Source organism: Heptranchias perlo, chromosome 32 (assembly GCF_035084215.1).
Source record: "Heptranchias perlo isolate sHepPer1 chromosome 32, sHepPer1.hap1, whole genome shotgun sequence".
In the NCBI taxonomy this organism is placed as follows: Eukaryota; Metazoa; Chordata; class Chondrichthyes; order Hexanchiformes; family Hexanchidae; genus Heptranchias; species Heptranchias perlo.
This window is the reverse complement of record NC_090356.1, coordinates 10,697,648-10,722,405: the sequence shown is the minus strand read 5'-3', so window position 1 is coordinate 10,722,405 and position 24,758 is coordinate 10,697,648. Positions and strand designations below refer to the sequence as shown.

At 42.8% G+C, this 24,758-nt stretch overlaps 1 long non-coding RNA gene across 1 annotated transcript in view; it reads left to right on the top strand.

Moving 5' to 3' along the window:
• The first annotated feature begins 6,581 nt into the window (after nucleotides 1-6,581).
• Nucleotides 6,582-24,758, top strand: part of LOC137301000 (uncharacterized) — a 66,840-nt gene continuing 48,663 nt past the window's right edge. The window contains exon 1 of the long non-coding RNA XR_010958211.1: nucleotides 6,582-6,861. This is a non-coding gene — a long non-coding RNA (uncharacterized lncRNA). The remainder of the gene's footprint in view (nucleotides 6,862-24,758) is intronic.

Sequence of the window (24,758 nt, the reverse complement as noted above, 5' to 3'; positions counted from 1 at the left end):
CTGCACAGAATGGTACAGCAAACCATCTCCAAAGACACTATTCATGCTTAAATTAGTACTTTTACACAGTATCAGCGAAAAATCTAAAGCTGCAGCTGTAGGCAGCTTGGACTGTGCTCTCTGGCTGCTGTCTGTTTTACTGAATTCCAGTCTAAGTAGAATGTTTCTGCTATCAGCTGGTCATCATTTTAGGATCATAATTTATAGCCTGAGTTCAGATTGGGAATTCCCCATTTGGGAACTGCAGACGTAAGCCCTCTTAGTCTTGTGTCCAACTGAGTCCTGGGAAACTTGGTTTAACATTGGTACTGCCGTCCTCATTTACAATATCGTTCAGAGGTGGTGAGCTTCCACTGTTGCCCTCTGTGCTGCCTATATTGACACACACACACACACTTCCTGCAATCAGTATATCTCCACACTGCGAGTCTTCATGGGCAGGGAGATTGGGAAGAGGAGAGCTGCAGGAGAATGGTCATCAGCTTGCAAACCACTGAATTGCTCTCATACCTACAGTGTGACACTTACCTCCAAGGTGGTAATATATAATGGCACGGTTTCAGAATGCAGAATTTGGGGGGCACAAAATTCCAGTCCAAGGGGGGAGAGTGGTGAGACAGAATTTGGGATGGAATCTGTTCCACCCCATTTCTTACCAAATTGACATTTTCCACTGGTGGAGAGAAGGCAATTCCTCTGCCCACCCCCACCCCCACCCCCACCCCCACCCCCACCCCCACCTCCACCACAAAGGGGTACGTTTGGGGGAGTGCCCAAGCTACACTGGGAATTCCACCCAATATGCTCTTATAAGGCTACAGCAGAACTTTCACCAGGTGAGAGCTATTGAGAGTTCTGCTTTGGCCCCAACAAAGGCATCAAATCTTAAACAGGCAAAGCGGATTCCCAGCACTGATGAACAAAACAGCTAAAGGTTATATAAAGTGCCAATTTTCTTTGGCCTAGAAGAAAGAAAAACTTGCATTTATCTCGTGCTTTTCAGGACATCCAAAGCACTTTACAGCCAATGAAGTACTTTTGAAGTGAAGTCACTGTTGCAATGTAGGAAACATGACAACCAATTTGCACACAGCAAGATCGCACAAACAGCAATGTGATAATGACTAGATAAAATGTTTTTTTAGTGATTTTGGTTGAGGGATAAATATTGACCAGGACACCAGGGAGAACTCATCTTTAAAATAGTGCCATGGGATATTTTATGCCCACCTGAGGGGACAGATAGGGCCTCGAGCACTCCCCCAGTACTGCATTGCAGTGTCAACCCAGATTTTGTGCTCAAGTCTCTGGAGTGGGACTTGATCCCAAAACTTTCTGAGTCAGGGGCGAGAGTGCTACTCACTGAGTCACAGCTGACAGAAGAGCTTCTGGACATCTCAGGCTTTGGGTCACTATGCCTTACAAGGGTGGATTAGGGCGGGCACCACTCAAATGCCCTGTAGGCGCCAGCAAACCATCCTAAACAAATGTCCCTCTCCCAGCAATTCTGGAATGGGGCCGCGGCCTTGTGCATGCGTGAATGAGAGTTCCATTCTGCCATACTTGCACTGGCGTAGTGGGACCCTTGGAACTTTAGGAACGGGATGTTCATATTTTTTGTAATAAAACCAGATTGGTGCAGATATCAGTTCTCGCGCAGCTGACAGAGTAAATTGGGTGTTATTAATGCCAGTCACATTTAACAGGGCACAAAAAAGCACAGAAAGTTAGAGACAAAATAATTTTTAAAGAAAAATATGATTAGTAGATTGAATTAAACATTAAGTGTTCGTCTAAAATTCCTCTCTGGGACCTCAGAATTTCTTATCCAACAGCAGAAAAGTTGCAGAAATCAGGTCCCAAAAAGTACAAAGGCACTCCACAGCGACACCCTGTGGCCAGACTCCACAATTGCATGCAGACTCAAACTAAGCATTTTTAAAAGGGGAAATGCACAGAATCACAGGTTTTTTTGTGATACTGAAAAACATCAAAGTTCACCAAGCAGAAAAACACTATTACAAAGCCACCTATAGACTTGCAGGCAATTGCAAATGTACTGGGAATATGAACACAATTAACATTGAAATGTCCACAGGTGTCAGGATAACAATTTTATTAATAGATATATAGATGATGAGGAATTTAATGTTCCTCCTACCCAATTTTCTCCCTTGCTCTCCTAATTGGTTCCTTGCTGGGATACTGTTCCACAGATAGGACATGCTTTCTGGTACCTCACTCAAGTGACCATTCTTCATTTGTGACCGAGGTAGTATTTGTTGGCTGCAAAAACAAGGAAGTTACGCTAAATCCTTATAAATCACTGGTTAGGCCTTAGCTGGAGTATTGTGTCCAATTCTGGGCAGCACACTTTAGGAAGGATGTCAAGGCCTTGGAGAGGGTGCAGAGGAGATTTACTAGAATGGTACCAGGGAATTCAGTTAAGTGGAGAGACTGGAGAAGCTTGGATTGATCTCCTTAGAGCAAAGAAGGTTATGGGGAGATTTAATGGAGGTGTTCAAAATGATGAGTGGTTTTGATAGAGTAAATAAGGAGAAACTGTTTCCACTGGCAGATGGATCGCTAACCAGAGGACACAAATTTAAGGTAATTGGCAAAAGAGCCACAGATGAGATGAGGAGAAATTTTTTTTGCGCAGCGAGTTATTATGATCTGGAATGCACTGCCTGTAAGGGTGGTGGAAGCAGATTCAATAGTAACTTTTAAAAGGGAATTGGATACTTGAAGGGGAGAGAATTGCAGGGCTATGGGGAAAGAGCAAGGGAATGGGACTAATTGGATAGCTCTTTCAAAGAGCCGGCACAGGCACGATTAACTCGGTTAATCCCGGGGATGAGGGGGCAGACATATGAGGAGAGGTTGAGTAGATTGGGACTGTACTCATTGGAGTTCAGAAGAATGAGAGGCGATCTTATTGAAACATATAAGATTGTGAAGGGGCTTGATCGGGTGGATGCAGTGAGGATGTTCCCAAGGTTGGGTGAAACTAGGACTAGGGGGCATAATCTTAGAATAAGGGGCTGCTCCTTCAAAACTGAGATGAGGGGAAACTTCTTCACTCAGAGGGTGGTAGGTCTGTGGAATTTGCTGCCCCAGGAAGCTGTGGAAGCTACATCATTGAATAAATTCAAAGCAGAAATCGACAGTTTCCTCGAAGTGAAGGGAATTAGGGGTTATGGGGAGCGGGCAGGAAAGTGGACATGAATTTAGATTTGAGGTTAGGATCAAATCAGCCATGATCTTATTAAATGGCGGAGCAGGCTCGAAGGGCCGATTGGCCTACTCCTGCTCCTATTTCTTATGTTCTTATGTTCTTATTCTGTGCTGTTAGATTCTATGATTTGATCATGGGAGAGACCACAGCTGAGCCCAATCCCGACTTTGCCCAACACTCACAAACAAGTATTTACTAGCAGGGGTCAAGGAATAGTGAACAGGATCAGGAACTCTGGCTGATTTTCCCTTTATTAGCCCATGAGTGCTGTGGTCAATTGTGCCCCACACACTACCCCAACTGTGATCAGATCATCATACACCAGGGATGGAACTTAAAGTACACAAGAGAAGTGAGTCACTATCCAGCATCAACCCGATTGGCTTTGAAGCCTTACGTGACACAGTTTAATACTTTAAAACCTGGACGTCCAGCAGAACGCATGGATTGTAACACAGGCCAGGCAGTGACGTGTTTCTAAATTGCTTTGCGTTGCTTAACAAATTTCTGACCGTTATGTTGCAATACCGACCACAGATATTTCATATAAACTTCTTATAATCTCCAACAAATGTAATGACCTCAAAAGTACAATGAAAGTTGAATAAACTTGCTTTGAGCCTATACTGTTCATGAAGTGGGAGTTTCACTTGTGATCACAGTGAAGAGACAGTCATGATCCAGGGGAGTTATATTACTTCTCACATTGCTAATATTTTCTTGTTAGACATTGTGTTTTGGCCACAAGCATCACTCAGTACTTAGAGTAATATCTTAATAGGCTGGGTTACCTTAAGGGATTGATTGGAATGAAAACAGAAAATGCTGGAAATATTCAGCAGGTCAGACAACATCTGTGGAGAGAGGAAGGTAGGGTTTTATGTTTCAGGTCTTATGACCCTTTGGATTTGATGAAAGGTCATCGACCTGAAATGTCAATCCTACCTTCCTCTCCTCACAAAAGCTGCCTTTACCTGCTGAGCGTTTCCAGCATTTTCTGTTTTTGTTTCAGATTTCCAGCAGCCACTTGTTGTAGGAGTGATTGGAGGTCAACCAGGAACTCAGCGTAGACAAGGCGATAACCGCGTATTTCTCCTATTTGGGGCGTAATTTAGATCATAACTTACCATCCATCGAGGTCTACTCGCATGTGGCATCTTTTAGAAATATCCTCCTTGCGTGGACAGAGTGGTGGCCGAGTGGGTTGGTGCTCCTTTCTACATTGTACTGCAAGATGGGTTCATCCTCCAGATGTGGGCTCCAGGCAATGCTGAACAATTGATGGGCACTGAGCAGTGGCCAGGCACTTTACCCCATGCCATTCTATCTTACGTCCTAGCTGCTAACTCAACAGCAATGTTGGAAGAAGCCTAGTTCCAGGCTATCCACCAGCCCTCTGATCAAGGGTGACTGTTATAGGGAAGAAAGAAAAACATTTTAATCGGAAAGAGATGTGTATTAAAAAAAACACTTTAGGTCCTCCAAATTCTTTCTTTACCATATGCTAAAACTATAAACATATTAAAGGAGGTTTCTTAAAACAATTTTAGCAGGTAAGTAGTTAAATAGGCATTGTTGCTAAAGTTTTTTTTTAGCAGTCCCAAAACAACACATAATACAATCTATCAGACTGGGATAAGTTCACTTATATCTGCTATATCTACTGTACGAGACACGTATCACAATTCGTTTCTTTAGTTTTGAATTCAAGTTCAGGCATTTACTGGACAGATCTCGCAACTGCGCATAAGCCTCTCTTTACGAACCTAAAGAACTGTTTTGCAGGACCTTTTTACCAAGCCAAATCAGGGAGAGCCATTTAATTAAGATGGATTCAAAGGAGGAGGGAGGGTCACTTTGAAGAGGGAAGACAAAGAGAATAGCTTCAGTCGCACACCAATTTTTTTTTAATGTACTGAGAAACCAAGCTGAAGGGTCATGGCCCACGGTGCAGGACACCACCAAGGTTGAAAAGAGTAAAAGAGAAGATAAGGTAAATCAGGAAGCAGCGATTAGATGTCACTATATGGATCACATGCGAATGATGCAATGACATTTTTTGACCTGGATTGAATTACCACGATTTGCCAAGTCCAAGACCAGACTTCAGTGTAGTTAGCAGCTAGAACATCTCTTCAAATGGCATGCTTCAAATAGACCATTAGGGATTTCAAATCAGCGACAGTCAATCACGGGATGTTGGGAGACTGGAAGGAGCTTTTTAATAATGTCTCTGCTCCTACCCTCAAAGTGCCATGGTATGGTTCCAACAGGTGCCGGCAGCAAACCCCCCACCCCCCGACTACTTCACAAAAGTGCCCATTGTGTGAGCCTAGTCAGCGAATATCAGCAGGCTATTTGACTGTAGAGGGCATCACAACCAAGCCCAATTTCTTCTTACCCAACTCTACATGCTTGCACTTCCCAGCAGAGGTCACCGGATAGTGATCAGGAGCAGAAACTCTGGCCCGGGGTCACTGCGGCTGATTGTATTGCCTCAGCTTCTGCCCCGTCTGAAACACTGACTGGGAATTGAACCATCAGGTCTGTCTGATTCAGTGCTTTTACTTACTAACCCACCCAGGGAGTTCTAAAAGCTTCATCATTTTTTGGGCAACGGGTAATACTAGAAAAAGAGAAATTTGCAGGTTCTATGGGGAAAGTGGGAGGGGATGGGACTAATTGGACAGCTCTTTCAAACAGCCGTCACAGACACGATGGGCCGAATGGCCGCCTTCTGTGGGGTACGGTACTCCAGCTGGTGCTGAACCACCACACACACGACGATTGTGTGGAAGTGGATACCTTTGTAAATCTCCCACCTGTTCATTATCAGCGGGTGAAAGTGGTGTCCAGTTTAAGAGTCTGTCAAGGCATCTTGCTCAAAATCCACACTGTACGGTCCAATAACCAAGACTGGCAGCAAACTCACATCTGAAATATGTTTACAAAACACTCTTTCCCCCCCCCCCACCCTCCCTCCAAAAAAAAACTTTGTCCACTGACTTTTCAGGAACAATAAAACGCCTTCTGAGCAGTCAAGTCTTCAATATATTTTTGGGAACAAGCAACTGTGGAAATTCCATTGGTTTGAGGGGGGAGAGGACTCCTTCCCTCAAAATGTACATTTGCACCATTGGTCAATCAAGTCCAACCGCAGATGGAGCAGATAAGCTCCCTCCCGGTACCCGCTGCACAACTTCATGACAAGTCCCAACTTGCCCCATGGAGCTTGCGAAAAAAAAACCAGGGTGGGGGGGAATCTGACTCTTTTCGGGAGTTGCTGTGAGCTACTGGATCATCAATCAATATTGAGGGGGAGAGAGAGAGAGAGAGAAACAAAAGTGTTTTAACAGCACGCATGCAATCTATGCTTCATTCATCGATATACAAAGACTGCGCAGCTATCTCCCGGTCGGGGAAATGTGCTTTCTGGGGTGTTTTTTTTTTGTGCTGACAAGTAACGTTCAGCGGCCGGGATTGCATCAGGACCCATTAGATTGGCTTCTTTTTTTTTGTTGGTGTTAACACGTTCCGGCTTGTTTCAGTGTTCAGACTGCAACCGTTCAGCAGATCAAAGGATCCGGAGTCGGGGGCTGTACAAGGTTCTTTCACTTAGAAAGGTAACTTTTTTTTTGGGGGGGGGGGAGGAGGGTTAGAGTGAGTAAACCCATCTTTTAATACGTAAGGCTAACAATAACCTGCATTTTTAAATATGTTAAAGAAATTAATTATATATTTTTTTAAAATGTTGCTTTTGATATCTTATTGAGAAATATATTGGGCAAAATAAAAATTTAATTTAGCAAAAGTTATGGTCGTTTATGGTACTTGCGACGGGGAATTATAATTAAACACATTGTATGTGGAATGCATTCTACTTTTTATGTAAGTTTTTTTTTAAAGTGCATTGTCTTTTACTGCAAGGGGGTGTAATGTTAAGGAGGAGTTGTTGCTATGAAGTGTCGTACTGCGAAATCCTTCTCCTTGATGTGTCCGCACAGCAGCACTCGGGACTCCGCTGATACTCGACACCATCAGCAAACTGTGCAACGACCTACAGTGTAAACTTCCCATTCTGCTGCATCTTTTCATCCTTTTAACTATTATAACTTTATTATTAACTTGCCATTCCTAAAGTAGGTCGTTTTATATTTGTGCCTTAAACGATCCGCCTCAGCACTTGGTGCTTTTAATTTTTTTTTTTGCAGTTTTTTTTTAATATGATTGTGAAGTGGTTGCATTTTAATGCTCTTCCCGGTCTGCAGTGTCCACTAAATATCAGTGGCGTTTGAACATATTACCTGAGGGAACCTTGTTAAAGGTAATGCCTTCGGATCCAATGCAAACTTACTGCAGAAAATGAACAGATGTGACAGGTATTTCAATTGTAAAAATGTTTCCTTGCATTGGGCTGCAGTTACGCCCCGATATAATCCAAGAGTGCAGCATTATTGCCCATTGAGCTAATTTTTACTGCAAAGCCACACAGGTGCGAATCTGCCCTCCAGCGGTGATTGTAGGAGCTCATTTTTAATCGGCCAAAAAAAAAAAAATCCTAACGACTCCGGCTCCCTCTGGTGGCCCGCCCCTTTAAGAGAGGTTGTTGAGTGTCGTGCAGCTCCATTCACTGCAGGCAGTGGACCTGCTTACAGTGGTGTAAAGTTAGCAGAACGCTGCTGTCTGAGCCGGTTGTGCATGTGCAGACTTGGTCAAATTCAGCCTGAGTCCCCCTCAAGGTGAAGATGATCTACGGGGAATGTGTAAGTACCGTTATTTTTGTAGGACATCTAAAAATGATTTGAGCATAAATGACCTTCAAGGGATCCCACCGTCTTAAAGCGGATTCCTTACACACATTGCATCTATGCATATGTCTACAGAAGATGGGGAGACCGCTTTTAATTTAATGTTTTTTTTTTAGTTGTCATTCGTTCTTCTTGTAATATTGCGAGCTGATGGTGGTCTTGCACATGGAATCAATGGAGTTCTGCAATATCCAGCTGCTATATTTTGCTGCATGCAGTATCTTGAAGATCCTCCAGCTATATTCCATGTACAACTTCTCAGCAATGCAGCCCTCTTCATTCGTTTATGCCAGAGAAAGTTTTTTTTCTGAAGTTGAGTTCAATTTAAACACCTCTCCCTCTGCTTTAGTCATTCTTAGTTATTAAAAATCTAAAATTGGTCCGTAACCTACTTTCTGCTTTGAGATTCATGTAATAAGCGCTCTACTGAAACATCGAGGTGGGGGGTGGGAATGGGGACCAGGATCCGGGTCTGATGCCCCCAATATTTTTACCAGGACCCGCAATGGATAAACCAGCCTTTGATGGGGTTAACTCCACTTACACAGCTTTAGACAAAAGGAAAGCTCAAGTATTGATCCTAAAATGGGTTTCCATCATTGAGCTGCTCATTTTGCATTTTTGAAGGAAGTATTCTTTAATTGTCGTAGACTAAAGAATTGCTAATATCATCACACCGGCAGATATGTAACCAAAAAAAAAATCTGCTTTGAAAACTTTATTTTGATGCAGAGTGACATTCCTGCTACCCTGTTTAAAGTGTGGAGAGACTGAGGCTGAATGCTGCTGTTCAGCCTTATCCCATTCTCCAGGGTGTGCGCATGCATGCGTACGTGTGTGCACGGGTGTTTGTGCATTCGTGTGTGTACATGTGTGTGTGTGTGTGTGTAACACCGGCAGAGATAGATAAGTCTCATTAGGTAATAGCATGTGTGGGGTTTGGTGCATGTTTACATATCGCATCACCCCATTCCTGATCTGAGACTCAACGCCATAATCCAGGCTCAGCATCTGCAGTTGGATTTGGAGGAGGTGCTACATGATCCGCTCCATTAAATGTTCTTGCGTCTTTCAAAGACCTGTGCATGCAGATCTCATAGATGAAATGTTAACAATTTTTTTAAAAATCTGTTCACTGGAGAGTATGAGAGGAGAAAATTGGCGAATGCGATGAAGATCACGCAGGGAGGTCTGTCATCAACTTGCACCAGGAAACGACAATCAATGTAGGTGTGAAAACTACCCAGAGACGTTTTCACTTGTGCCAATGGCCCAACTGGGTTCTGGGATGGATTTACTCCAGAGACGGTGGAGGGAGGATTCCTTTTTTATTTGTAACAAAATCATAAACATCAGTATAAAGGAAGTGTTTATGATTTCGCTTAATAATAAACAGAGGAAATCTTCACCCCAAGTATAATATTAGCCCGGTGGACGATACCATGTGCATTCTCGCTGTCGAGCATTTTCAAAGAATGTTAAGGACATCCAATGGCATTTAAATTGTACAACACCCCAAATATTCTGCACTTTGTGTGGCAGTCTGCAGGTGCACGATTATCAGTGCCATGTAGAACCTTGAATTTGTGCATCTGGAGTTGTTCTGTGCAAATTCTGGGGTACCGCAGCAAACGACACAATGGCCGAAGCCTTGCCACAGCCCCATTCACATTACTTCTGCTCTAATTGGGGAAGAGGTGACTGAAATTAAAACTTGCCCGTGTGGAAAAATGAATCGTGTTTTTATTTTTCTGTGAAAAGGAGTTGGACAGATGGTGGGAGCACTGAAGAGAGGACAAGTGATTATCTCAAAACCATTAAAAATTAATCCTGCAGTAAGGTAAACCCCACTGGGCAAGGGGCTATTTAAAATGAGCCCAACCTCTAACGGAAAAAAAGGCTGTAAGTGTCTCGTGGGTCCTTTTGAAGTTGGCCGTGGGGCGGTGCTCAGCGTTAAAAGTACCAAAATCTCAGTGCCATGGAGTGGGGGCAGGTGTGGAGTTGAGACCTACCCTGCTCAATTCCCAACCTGAGCCACGTCAGTTGGCAGAGAGACTGTGGCAGTGCCCAGCAGGAGTGTGGGAAAATCAGACAGAAGGACAATCGCACCTTGGTGACTGTGTCAATCATACTCCATCCCTCTTGGTTGCAGACCTGTCAGGCCAGGGGAAGGAAGAAGGGGGATAAAATCACAGGATAAAGCGTGGTGAAATTACCCTAAAATATCCATGTAAAAATGTTTCTAATATCAAGGCACAAGGACTCCCACAATACCAACTTGCCCCATGTTGTAACATGCCTTTTCATAGTAGGCCTCTAAATTTTTTTTTTAAGTACACCAGCCTAAGGAGAGTACTGTTTTTGTTTGTTAACATGAAGAATGACACACACAGGATTTTTAAACATATAGATCCTATTTTCAAAGCTGTTTGGAAGTAAGTTATTGTTGTGTGGAGAGAAGGTCAGTTATGCTGCATGAAGATGATGCTTCTGAGCTTCCGATCTTCGAGCAAATTTGACCTTGCTGAACAAATTTTTAACAGTGATACCATTTGCATTACAATGAATGGAAATGGTTCTCTGATTCATAATCTTTATCAGAGCTGAGTGTAAGCAGGCAAATACAAAGGAATGTGACTTTTAAAAAAAAAATAATTTCCCCTGACCTTCAAGCAAGATCAAAAAAATGAACACTTCAGCTTCAGTATCTGCAAAGTTCCACTTTCCTTAATTTTTTTTTGATGTATTAAAAATTTTATATCGGGGTATATAAGAAAAGGATAACTTTGTGTCTCGGTTCAAAATTGATTTTAAAATCAATGCAAGCGTTTCACTTTATGCAATGAGTCGCCTTAATTTGCATTAATGTACTAGTAAATCATTTAATGCGGCTGGAAGAGTACAGGTGCTCCCCATGCGTGGCAGTTTTCATTAGCAGAAGTAGGTCACAAACGTTTGCTGCAGCCACAAGTCACCTTTTGGTCTGCGAGTAGGTCAACTTCCACTGTCTGAAACCTCCTTTGATCTTCTGTAAGGATTTGCAGATAAATTGTGGTATATAACGAGTATAGCTGTAGCTCCTGGCAGATGTAGACTGTCACGGACTGGAATATCAATGTCTCTAACCCCCTTTTTTTTTCTGAAGCTGCCTTTTCACTTAAAGGGCCAGCAATGTCTGGTATAAAGTTTCTTGCGAGAATTTTTAAACGAGGTTTGTGAAAGAGTGCGCACGGTGACAGATCAGAGATGCAGTGACCTTTTAGAAAGCCGTGTTCTAAGAAGGCAGCCTGGCTAAAATTTCTCTGTAACTTTAGGGTAGTGGTGTGCTACCTCTTCAGTAATCAGTCAGTAATTCTAGCAGTGCAATAGATACCCTTCCAAAAGGCCTGAATTTGAATGAGAATGTTAACTTTCAGTGAGAGGGGAGTGCATTGACTATATATATTCTGTGTATGTGTATTGTGTCTTCACTAACTCTCAGTCCAGTTCTCAATGACTTATAGGACATTTGGGACATTTTGGACATTTTGCTATGTTAAAGGCGCTATATAAATGCAAGTTGTTGTTATTGTTGTTATAGGTGTCTGAAATTCTGACCAATTCACTGAATCATTTCGACTTGTATATCTACTTGATTGGTGAAAAAAGGGAGGCTTTCTACTGCTTGGTTAAGATGTTGCAGGATGTAAGGATTCACAGTAAAGAAGTACTGCAATCCAGAAGGGAATATAGAGGGAGAGGAAGGGAAGAAAAACTGTTTGGAACACCACTGCATGCTGCATTGACAGTTCTTCTTGAGACATGCAGCAAAGTCGGAGGGTGTGGGGGGTGCTTGGTGATGACTGACTGCAAAGCAGCATTGACTTGCGCTGCGGAGAAGCTTATGCACACCTTGCATTCCCAAATATGGAGCCATGATGCAGCACTAGAGAGGAAAGGAAGGGTAGATACATAATACATTTTTTTTAAAACATGCACGCACCAGTTCAATGATGTAAATTGACTGCAGTTTTGCAGATGCTGTGATAGGAAATATGTTGACTGCTGTAAAGGGTATTCAGTGCTGAGTGTTCAGTTGGATTACATTACTCTAGAAGCCAGTTGTCCCCTTGCATTTCTGAATATAAATAATTATTAGGATGATTATTTTGTGCCATGCGACTGAATCCTTAAAGCCACTGCGTAAATCTTTTTCAAGGGGACCTGAATGCATTGCAGGGTTTGGCAAGTCACTTTAATTGTTTTGTCCACGCAAAGGGGAGGGGGTGGAATTGGAACGATCCGCTTTATATATTATATGCTGACTGAAGTGGTCTTTCCCCGTGCGATACGGTGTAAAATGCAAGTGCAGATCAGGAGCCGTGTGCTGGCGGAATGCACCATGCTGCGCTGCACTGCACTGATGTACGGTTGCTTATCTTGATGAGTTTTAATGCTCTTGTATTGGAACTCAGTCAAAGTGACTTCATTATGTGTCAGGATGAGCAATCGGACCGTTTTACAAAATGGAACGAAACCAACTTTTTTGACTCACAACGCGACAGTAGAGAAAAGTCTGGATTGGTGTCAGTCAGGTCAAGCCTTGTATTCTGGCTTGCAACAAAAATGCAGTAAACTAAACAACTGTGGCACAGCCTTTGATTTTATTTGCGCTTTTAACTTCAATAAGACACAAAGTAGATTATAATTAGCTGCCAAGAATTGTGGGCCGTTACCACAGCGATGCGGCAGAGTGTGGCATCCTGCTTCACCGATCCAGAAAAGGTCGGTGCACCGTCTTGCATTGTGGCTATGTCTGGTTTGGTCGTATTGAGCTGTTGGAGGCTTCAATCAGGAGGCCTGTTTCAACGGAATACAACAGCACAACAAGCTGAGGGAAGCCGGATGGCTGAGCCAGCAGATCCTGAATCTGGGGTGCAGTGAAGCCTGTCGCTGAATCTCACTTACCTGAGTTCGGCGAGCTGCTTCTCTGGGCTGGCTCGTGAAGTTCCAGGTGAGAACAGGGTGGTGGAGAGGAAATACCTTCGTCACTTGAATCGTGCTTGTTGCTTTGCTTTTCTATGGAGGGGCATAGATGGCCCATCATCCCATTTCTAGGAGGATCTGGGTAGCTTTTAAAGGAAGAATATGTGTATCTAGTGTGTGTAGGCCAGCTGGACATAGGCACCTGACAGTGATGCAGCAACTTTGATTCGGAGACATGTAAGTGCCCATTGCTGCTGTGCCCCTTCTGATTCCTTCACTTTACAAATATCCACAGCCTGATGTAATGAGTCAAGAAGCTTGCTTTGCAACCCAAGTGGCCAGACACTCAAGTGGCCCATTTCCACACACGTAGCCAGGACACTGATGTTCTTGGTAATAGAAGGGACAGCACAGGGGTATCTGTTCAAAGCAAAGTGACGGCAAGATGTACTTCTGGATTGACCTGCCCCTCTCCCCAAAATCTAATAAGAAACAAAAGTTGAAAATGTCCAACAAAGCTTTCTTAAATTATTTTTGAAGTTGGAACTGTGCATCAGTACAGACCAGTCTGACCCCAGAGATAAGTCAGGAATAACGTGTAAGGTCACTGATTAATGAGTTCTATTGTGGACAAAATCTGCAAAGTCAACAGTTGCGTGTTTTTGCTGGCCTTGTTCTGTTACAAGGGTTTTTTGTTGCAATGTACAGATTTTCTTTTATTTATCTGCACATAATTGCAAAATATATCTCGAGTCTGGCTCCAGGTCTATGTGGGATCAGAGAGAAAATGAATAAAGTGAGATCTACAGAAAGAAAGAGAGAACAAGACCTACTGAGAGAGCGGAGGAGCAAGGAACCAACAGAGAGTGAGATAGACATACAAGGAAAGGGAAAGGACATTAGTGAGAGATATAGGGATTGGGGACATACAGAAAAAGTGCATACAGAGAGAAAGGGAGATAGAGTATGCGAGGGAAATAAATTAAAGAAAGAAAGAACTTACATAGCGCCTTTCACAACCTCAGGACGTCCTAAAGCTCTTTACAGCCAATGAAGTACTGTTGAAGTGTAGTTACTGTTGTAATGTAGAAAACGTGGCAGCCAATTTGCGCACAGCAAGATTCCACAAACAGCAATGTGATAATGACCAGATAATCTGTTTCAGTGATGTTGGTTGAGGGATAAATGTTGGCCAGGACACCGGGGAGAACCCCCCTGCACTTCTTCGAAATAGTGCCATGGGATCTTTTACGCCCACCTGAGAGGGCAAAAGGCAGACCTTGATTTAACATCTCATCCAAAAGAGAAACAGTTGGAGAAACAGTGAGAGAAAGATGTACAACAAGCTTTGTGAGAGAGATACACAGTAGGAAACCTATACAAGAGACAGGTAAATGGATAATAAACAAGTGACAGAAAAAGAATGGGACAAACAAGCATACAAAGAGAAAATAATTAAAGAGTGGGAGACAAGCAGAGAGACAGCTACAGAAAGAGTGAGACAGAAATGTTTTTAGTCTGAGAACAACACCACAAAATAATAACTAGTATTAAAAAAAATGTGGTCACATGCTAAACTGTGCTGCAATCAGACATGCAATCCAACAACCAGGCTTATGCACTGCGTATGAGGAAACTGACTACATCTGTTAGGAAATAAGTAGTGAACTATTTACCCATCATGTTTCAGGGATCTCACCTTAGCACAGCCTCTGACCCTCAGGTCTAGTATATATTAATTAATGAATAGTTCATCAATGTCCTTTTGAAACTCTCAATTTGGGTTATTTTTTAAAAAAAATTATAATGGTAGATATTGTTTATGAAATTAATTGTACCATAAAGTAACTTCTGTTTCATGATTTTTGTAACAATTCTGGTATTTCTTGGAGTTTTGTGCATCCCATTGCTGGAATCTGGAATATTTTTCCACTTTTTTTTGCACCCGATCGCAACGTCAAGAATTCCCAGATCGGGAAGAGTATAGGATAGTAGTACAGTAAAGCTCCTTCTACTGTACCTCAATGACATGCTTTAACCTCAGCTTCTGAAGAGTATCCCCTGCTGCACGAACATGACATTTCCTTTCCTCACACCAGCCATCATGGGTCCTGTCTGAGTGAGATTGACAATTTGTAAGTACTTTTTGTACTACATATGGTACAATGATATTGCAGAATCTCTTCAGGAAATGGTTGTGAAATGCTAGTTGTCGTTCCCAAGTGCGGTATGAACAGCCTCCTTTGTATTCTGCCTCACAGACTCCGAGCCGAACAGCTTTAGGCTGGTACATTTGTTATAAAGTTTTTTTTTTGTGTGATTCCTTGCTACTTTTACCAACCTGGGTTGCACAGCAGCTGGAGTGAAAGTATTTTACAGGCCTCTTTGGGGAAGGGATGAACACTTTGTTACTAAGCCCAATACCTCAATACTAAGAAATCTTGAATTCTGTCTGGATGCTAGGGGAAAATTGGAGCTTTCGAGACTGAGATTGAAAGATTTTTGTTAGGTATGGGTATTAAGAGATGTGCGTCAAAGGCAGGTAAACGGAGTTGAGGTACAGATCAGCCATGATCTAATTAAATGGTGGAGCAGGCTTTAGGGGCTGAATGGCCTCGTCCTGTTCCCATGTCCCTATGTCCCACTGAAAGCCTAAAAACACGGCCAACTGCAACAGCGAGGGTTTGTTTTGGTGTTTGAAGGTGTGGGATAACCCTGGGTCATTTGGTGGTGCGCACAGCCTCTGGGGGTCACATCAGCCTCTCATCCACTTTGTTGGCAACGCTGGAACTGCCTTTGGCAGCAAAGTGTTAAAAAAAAATAATCACATCTCAACACAACACAGCAGTACCCAAATAATAAAAAAAAATAAAAGCAGAAAATGCTGGAAAAGCTCAGCAAGTGAGGCGGCATCGTTAGAGAAAGAAAGAATTAACGTTTCATGTCGAAGACCTTTCGTCAGAACTACCCAAATAATACGTATATTTATACAGCGTCTTATCACATTCTGATGCAACACAAAGCATTATAAGTGAAGTGCAGAGACTATTGTTATGTAGATAACTGCAACAGCAAAGTCTCAGGAACAGCACGAGACGAATGGCCAGTTAATCTTTTTTATGGTGTTGGTTGAGGGAAGAATGTTGGCCAGGACACCGGGAGAACTATTCGCTCTTCTTCAGAATCGTGCCGTAGGATCTTTAATATCCACCTGACCAGGCGGACAGGCCCTGGATTTAATGTCTCATCTGACAATGCAGCACTCCCTCAGGGCTGCACTGAACTGTCAGGCTGTAGAGGAGCTGGACTCTGACTCAGAGGCAAGAGTGAACTAAGCTAACTCTTATCAATAATATAGTGGACCAGGGATCTCGTAGTAAAGGGGGAGTTTTCATCCTCAAATGTTTTACATTCACTCGAACAGGCAGAGAGCTTCATAGAAGGAGGCCATTCGGCCCATCGTGCCTGTGCCAGCTCTTTGAAAGAGCTATCCAATTAGTCCTACTCTCCTCTTTCTCCGGAGCCCTGAACATTTTTCCTTTTGAAGTATATATCCACTTCTCTTTTGAAAGTTACCATTGAATCTGCTTCCGCCACTCTTTTAGGGTCAACATCTCTCCGGAAGCCAGTGCAGTATTCCCTCAGTACATGTTAGCCTTGGTTATATACTGAAATTACCAGTGGATGCCTTAAAAGAACAACTTTTATCTTTCATCCTTGTGACAAAACCAGGTGCAAGCTTTGCTCCTTGAAACCTGCTACAAGACCCAAGACAGTCAGTAATGAAAGAGCTGATGCTTGTTGTTTATCGTGACTTCAGGCACACTGTGGAGAGGTCATTGTGGCCATTGGATTATGGATCTGTGAACTTTTCTCTTGTTTTAGAAGTAGTTTACCTATTAGCAACCTCGTCAAACAATTAAGCAAACAAGCTATTTAACAATAAGCACAGGACTAGAGGACACAAGTACAAAATTCACAAGCCTGGAGCAAAGTTAGAGATTAGAAAAGAACTTTTATTTTCCTCCCATAGTGGACATGTGAAAGAGAGTCCCAGAGGAAGTAGCTGATTTGAAGCCAAATAATGCCTTTTAAAAGGGAATTGAGAGTTAGAGCGGTATTAAAGCAGTACTTGATTTATTTTTGGAGAAAAAGGGGGTGATGGGCATGGGGGAGCCCATGATGGAATATCATACATGGACTCTGAATGGAGTGGGCTTGATGGACGGAATGGGCTTTTTTAAACTGCAGACTTCATCATCACACAACACCAGGCTATAGTCCAACAGCTTTATTTGAAATCACAAGCTTTCGGAGCTTTGCTCCTTTGTCATCTTACGCAGTTATCAGCAGATCACCTATGGCATTGCTCATTGTGAATTGGAGGATATATTTATTTTATAACAGGGCCGTTATCAACAAAATATGTCAGGGAAAGTATTGCAGGAAATAAGCGTGACCTGCAGGAAGTATATGCTGAATGCAAGACTTGTACTATATCGTAGATAGAAATATAAGGGATTAAGAAAAAACTTTGGTATCTCTTCTGTTCTCTGTCGCAAGGGAGTAATTTTTTTTAAAACCCAAACCCTAATATCCTCAAGGAACTGATCTGGAGGAGTTATTGAAAGCGACAATGTATGAAAGCTGAATTAATCTCAGGAGCTATACAGTCATTAACTCGGTGTACACAAAATGATTAGCCTTTCTATTGTACCTGTTAATTCAGTGCCCTCGAGCAATCTGGCTCAGTAACTCCGCCAGGTCAGTCTGCTCGACAGTTTAATGCTGTTTGAACAAAAACGCATTGAGAAAATTCAGGAAGCCGAAGTATACGAAAGGATAATCCGAATTATTTGCAATTTTTTTTTTAAGGGATTGTGATGCGGCAAGTCCCCCTTCAATAAGATCTTCTCACGTTCACTCTTTGTTGTTTTGATCTCCTTACTTCATTCTAACAACTCTGACTGGGACCAATGAAAGATTCTTCAGCAGAGTGGACCTGCACCTTTCACGTTTGATTTTGTGGCAGTTCTCGATCGATCCAAACTCTTCGTTATCCCTTTTTTCTAATCTTGGAAAGTGTAATTTGCTCAGTATCTGATTTATGGACTGGGGACATTCTGTAATTAGGTTGTGCTTTTATCTTTGCCTATTCTTTATTGTCCGATAGCTTAGTCCATTACGATTTCATTACTTGCAGTACTTTGCATCTGTAACTAAAGCTTAATATCAAAGTACACCTCTTGATGCACAAAAGTCACACAGCTTTGTGTTAAGAATAGATAGGTGACTTCCTCACTTTTTAAAAAAAATCACACTTCGCTTTCCAATTTATATTTTTCTTTCTCTATTTTCTTCAGCCTCCCTCCCATCATGCTTACTGCCAGCCCAGTCCTCCTTGCATCATTCCCTAGTTGAGACAAAGGGTAGGAGATCTGCCCCTTCACTGTAGTGGGCTGTTGGGACTGCGAGAGAGAGAGAGAGAGGGGTCGGGGGTGTTATGACCACTTGTTTCCTCCCTGTCTTTGCCCAGGATGAGATTGGGAGTTTGTTACCCAACTTACTCATTGGTGCACGAACTTCCAGGTGCTATTGGACTGCTCCAGTTTCCAATAGTTGCTCTTAGTTTTGTGTGTGTGGGTGCTGTGGTTCATGTAGTCTCCAGTGTCTCTTGCTTGTGGGGGCTTGTGTGGAAAGGACATCCAGGGCCCAACTCCTTCTCTGGTAGTTTTAGTTTTAGGGCAGCAGGAGATGAATTTGTTTTGGGGAAGGGGATTAATTTGAAAGGTTGAGGACAGGGGACAGATACCACAAAAAAGTGACTGTTGCTCCAGAATCTTCAGCTGCTTCCGATTTGGAGTAATCGGATAATGCTCACCATCCTAACCTCCATCAGCTGTGCCTTTTATTGATAACCTTCAATTCTTCCCAATTCTGTTTTTCTTTTCTGAAGGTGCTGGCAAACAAATCCAGTCTTGAGCCGCTTGTCCAGACAGTGACCTTTGACCGGCTATTCGACCATGGAGAGCATCACAGTTGAGTGCAATGCTGTTATAACCTGGAATCCAGACACGTGCACTTTCCAGCTCACTGAATAGCAGTCACGAGCATTAAGTTTTGCTGATTTTTTTTTTCCCTTCCCTAACAAACCAAGGAATGATGATGTTATTTGCAGTGCCCAAACTGCTGCCCAGGTGGTATCAGCACAGACCTAGGGTCGAGCCTGGGACCTATCCGGTCTGTCTGATTGAGTAACATACCAGGCATTGCATTAATCTACAGAGCCACCGTGCATGATTAAAATAATCTTAGTGAGTAAATAGGAAGGAAAATTGTCAAGAACTCTATTACAAGTTTGGATATTTAGACTTCTTGTGGGGTGCGGAGGGTGTTGCAGATTAAGGAGATGGTTAAAATTAGGCCAGTCCATGAGGCACAAGCTGACTGAATTTAGACCAGTGCACAAGACGCTACATTTCACTGTGACGAGGATCGGTTGCATTTTTTAATAATGGTGCACTGCAAAGAAAATATCCTACATTGGAATGGTACCAGGGATGAGGAACTTCAGTTATATGGAGAGACTGGAGGAGCTGGTGTTGTTCTAATTAGAGCAAAGAAGGTTAAGGGGAGATGTTCAAGTTTATGAAGGGTTTTGATAGAGGAGATAAGAAGAAACTGTTTTCACTGGCAGGAGGGTCGGTAACCAGAGGACACAGATTTACGGTAATTAGCAAAAGAGATGAGGAGAATTTTTTACGCAACGAGTTATGATCAGGAATGTACTTCCTGAAAGGGTGGTGGAAGCAGATTCAATAGTAACTTTCAAAAGGGAATTGAATAAATACTTGAAAAGGAAAAAAATTGCAGCGGTATCGGGAAAGTGCAGGGGAGTGGGACTAATTTTTTTCCAAAGAGCCGGCACAGGCACGATGGACCGAATGGCCTACTTCTGTGCTGTATGATTCTATTTATTTATCAGACTGTCAGAAATTAATGGACCAGAGATTTAGGTTCCTCACGAGCAGTATTCAAAAAAAAAACCTAAATATATATAACCCAGAAGGTTTCACCTCATTCTGCCTGCCCTTGAACACCTTGTGAGTACAGAATACGTGAAAACTGCACTGTTGCTTCTCCTTTCTCTTGTATTGACTCATTTTTTTAAAAAAAGACAATGGAGATTTAAATAACTTCCCTTCACTGCACCACAAGTACTTGCATGAGTGTTGGGAAATGGCCAACAAATGTTGCTAAAGGACAGCCGTTCTCCTCAGTCAGTTTTTAAAATCTTGTTTGGTGAGGGTTTGCCAGAAAGGGTTTTTAAAATATAATCATAATGAAAGCCAAGAAATGGGATTAAGTTGGAGGGTGGAGGGCGGGGGAGGGGGGGTGCTTTTTGTGCAAAAAACTTTTGTCATTCTAAGGCAGTGGGTTTTCAAACTTTTCTGTGTGGGGGATCTCCCGGCAAATATTGACGTGCTCCTGCGGGACTCCCCTCTCTCCTAAATTCTGAAAGACAATGGCGCAAATCCACAGCAATAGTGTTGGCATTGCAGTGTTTTGTTAGTTTACAGCAGCATAAATAGCATGCTGGTTCATCAAGAAATACAGAAACATTCAGAGATCTGCTGACAGGCGGATAGAAATCTGGTGACCTTGAGGACCACCCCCCCTAAGGTCCCAGGACCCCAGTTTGAAAACCTATGTTTGAAGGGATGCCAGTCGGAGCCTGTCATCTGCAGAGCTTTATTTACAAAAATCATGCTTGTACTAAAATTCCCAGACCCTTTCTTGTAAAGGTCAAGTCAACAACTGTTCCCTCACCCGCTCCCCACCCCGCCCCCAGTCGAGTTGGTCCTTAGCTTCCGAGTACTTGCATCATCTGTGAGTCACAGCACTTGTGTATGCAGAAGCCGAGCTCTGACAGTACTGCAGCACAAGGACACAGTGCTGAGCCGTGCACTTTATCCTGCATAGGCAGAGGAGACATCACTGTGGTGGGGGGAAAGAAGATTACAGAAGGGGAAACCTGGCCTCTGATGTTCAGTGTCGGGCAGCTCCAGAAATCTTACCTCTTGCTTCCACACGCTGTAATCTATTAGAGCTTCTCAGCGCAGGGTAAGGAGAAACTCTGTAAGCAGTTGATTTGCGACCAAATGTTTTCGCTTATTACACTGCTGCCTATTAATCGGATTTTGAATCGTCAAAATTGCTGTAATAATTTTCCATCTCGAGCCTTGTGAAGTGACTTTTCTCAGTAACATATTGATATCTAGAAGCTGATAACGCTGTCACGTTCAGAGCATGAGATCGAAAATATCCCTTTCTGGTTTTGCAACGAAGTAGACTTCTTTACGTCTGGACTGATGTGAACACCTTTTTCCCTCTTCTCATCCCTTTTCCCCCCTTTCCCACCCAAGATGGAGGGGTCCGGAGCCCCCACAGTGCACAGCCTAGTGGTGTGACTACGCCACTGGAGAAAATCACCCACTCGGAACAATTGAGTTAGAATGTAGGTCACGGTTGTGGTTGACACCCCGGGAGCTTGCGGGATTTCGGTCTCGGACCGTAACTGTACCGTGAAATGTAAAATTCCGGTAGAGTTCAGTGGCTTGGTCACCTGCAGTGCAGGACACCCACTTCCACGTTTGATTTAGCAAATCTGATAATGAACTGTACTTGCCCACGGCGTATTAATGGTGCATGTGATGTGCTTGTGTGTATGTGGTGTGCGTGGCATATGTGTGTGTGTGTGTGTGTGTGTGTGTGGTAGTTATGTTGGAAAAATTGCTTCCATTTCTGATGTGGCTTTTAACTGTGCTTACGTGAACCAAAAGATGATTTCCGAGAAATAATGGTTGGAAACTTCTCCTCCAGTCATTGGTTTACCTTGAGCTTTTTTTTCGCAGCAGCAGCACATTTTTCACAAATGGGTCAGAAAATGGGGATAACGAGTCAATGCAGACTAGCTATACTGACAGGTTTACAACTAGTGCCTAACGCTGAATGCTGCTTAGCATCCGTAAAAATACACAACCAGACAAGTATTCAGCTGTGTCAGCAAATCAGTTACTGCCTGGTGATTGACTGACCTCTTCATCGTTGCACCCTTAAATCTACTGATTTACCATTCTCCATTAGAGAAACAACATTTACAGACACTGGATCTTGACGTGCCAAAGTGTGGGACCATTGAGTGTTGGCAGTGCAATTCAATTTCTTGCTGCATTCCTGGACCCCAGCCGAGCTGTAAGTGAAGTGTATCCAGTGGCGACCTGGTGGGACAAGACATCATTTGGGAGGGGTCTTCTCCAGCTTGCTGTTGCTTTCCTCCCCCCCCACAGTGATCAGGCAAGATGGAACCTTTGTCGGCAGTGATAAGAACCCACTCCACACCCTGCCGTCTCCAGCTACAAGGGGGTTGGCAGAGGGGTCTCGCTGGGTCGGGGAAAACAAAGGGAAAGAAATTATGTTCCCTCTCCGAGGAAGCTGAACGCCTTCAAAAATATTATCTGCAAAACTTTGGGTGTGAAGTAGAAAATTAGGTAGAGGATATTAACAGAAGATGCTGGAAACGCAGGTCCACCGGCAGCTGTAAACAGAAAAGAAATGCATTAACGTTTAAGGTTTTGATGCTTCATCTGAACTCACTGAAGAAAGAAAGAACTTGCATTTACATAGTGCTTTTCATGTCCTTAGGCATCCCAAAGCACTTCACAGCCAATGAAGTAGTTTTGAAGTGCAGTCACTGTTACACTGTAATTTAAGGAAATGTGGCAGCCAATTTTTGCACAGCAAGGTCCCAGAAACAGTTAAATGATGCAAATTCCCTAAAGAACTTGCATTTATATAGTGCCTTTCATGACCTCAGGATGTTGCAAAACGCTTTACAGCTAATGAAAGTACTTTTGAAGTGTGGTAACTGTTGTAATGTAGAGAAACACGGTAGCCAATTTGCACACAGCAAGTTCTCACAAACAGCAATGAGATACATGACCAGATAATCTGTGTTTAATGTTGGTTGAGGGATAAATATCGGCCAGGGCACAAGGAGAACTACCCCGCTGTTCTTCGAAATAATGCCTTGGGATCTTTTACGTCCACCTGATGGCAGAAGGAGCCTCGGTTTAACGTTTATCAGAAAGGCGGAACCTCCTGCATTATCTGTTCAAGCCTCTGGAGTGGGGCTTGAGCCCATGCGTTCTGACTCAGAGGGGAGAGTGCTACCACTCAGCCAAGGCGGACACCTACAAAACAGTGAGTATTCTTCAAAAGTAATTCGCTGGCTATAAAGTGCTTTGAGACATCCTGAGGATGTGAAAGGTGCTAGATAATTGCAAGCTCTTTCCGTGCATCCAAAAAATGTAGAGTACAAATATGAGGAAGTCATACTCAAACTGTATTGTCCTTTGGTCAGACCACACTTGAGTACTGTGTCCACTTCTGGTCACTGAGACACAAGGAAGATATTCAAGTTCTGGAGGCAGTTCAGAGAAGGTTTATTCATAGCAGCAGAAGACTATTATAAGGAGAGATAAGAGAAACTTTGGCTTTTTTCCTTCAAAGAAGGTGATAGAGAGGTGTTCTTCTAAAAGTATATAAGGTAATAAATAGTAAGGAAAAGGTAAGTCCTAAAACATGCTTAAAGCTAAATTTCAAGTGTAGGACTCAGACACTGGTTCAAACTAGTAAAAGCCCAGTTTAAGACTAATGTAAGGATGCTCTTCACATGAAGAGTGATCAACTCATGAAGTGGAATGTCTGAAGCGAAAACTCTAGAATTATTTCAGGAACAGTTGGATGCTACAATGCGGGGAGAATGGGTCTTCTCTGGATGGATGAACCCAAACAGACTGAAAGGCTTTCCTCATCTGTATTTATCTTTCGATCAATTCCACAATTTTCTTTCCTAATTTACAAATTTGACTCAAGGGTTAATAAACAAATATTTAATTCAGTTTATAAATTCATTAGATAGGTGATGTTTGTTTTAAAAGCCCTATTTAATGAACTGTTTACAGCACAAACTGAATTAAACACTGCATTTTACAATTTCTAGAAAATGTTCCAAGATTGCCTGGAGGCTCTTGCTATTGTGTTCGAAGTGTTTCCACTCGGCTTCTCCTGATACTGTGGAACTACGAACTGAGGCAACCACTTCTGGGATATGAGGGACTGGGGCAGAGGTTCTCCCCTTGTGGAACCAAGTGCTCCGAATACCACCGTAAACATTGTGGTGTTCTGTATCTTCAGTTTTACAAAGTTGCTTCAATAACAATTAATAATGCAGCTGCACCAGCCATCCCACATGAAGAGTTGAGGGATATGAGTGTGGAAATTCCGATCAGCCGAGTTGATGTGCATTCACTTGACACGTTCTGATTACATTCCTGCGTGCACTATTTTTATGTGGACCTTAACCCAGCTGTGCCAAGGCTAAAGTTGGTGTCCAGCAGTAGCCTAGGTACTGATTATGAATCAATAGTTGGGACAAATGCCCTTTATATCTTGCACTCGGTGCTTTTGAGATCGTCTCTTACGTATGAAAAGGCAAAATATTGGTTAACCCATTGCCCAAGATGGTGATTTGAGTGACCGAGATCTCTAGGTGAGTCCACCAACAGCGCAATACAATCTGTGAAACTTATTTCAGAAATGCCCTCGACAGACACTCAAGCTGACCCTTACAATACCATCTGACACATCACCCATGAAGGTATGGAATAGGATGAGTGACAGTG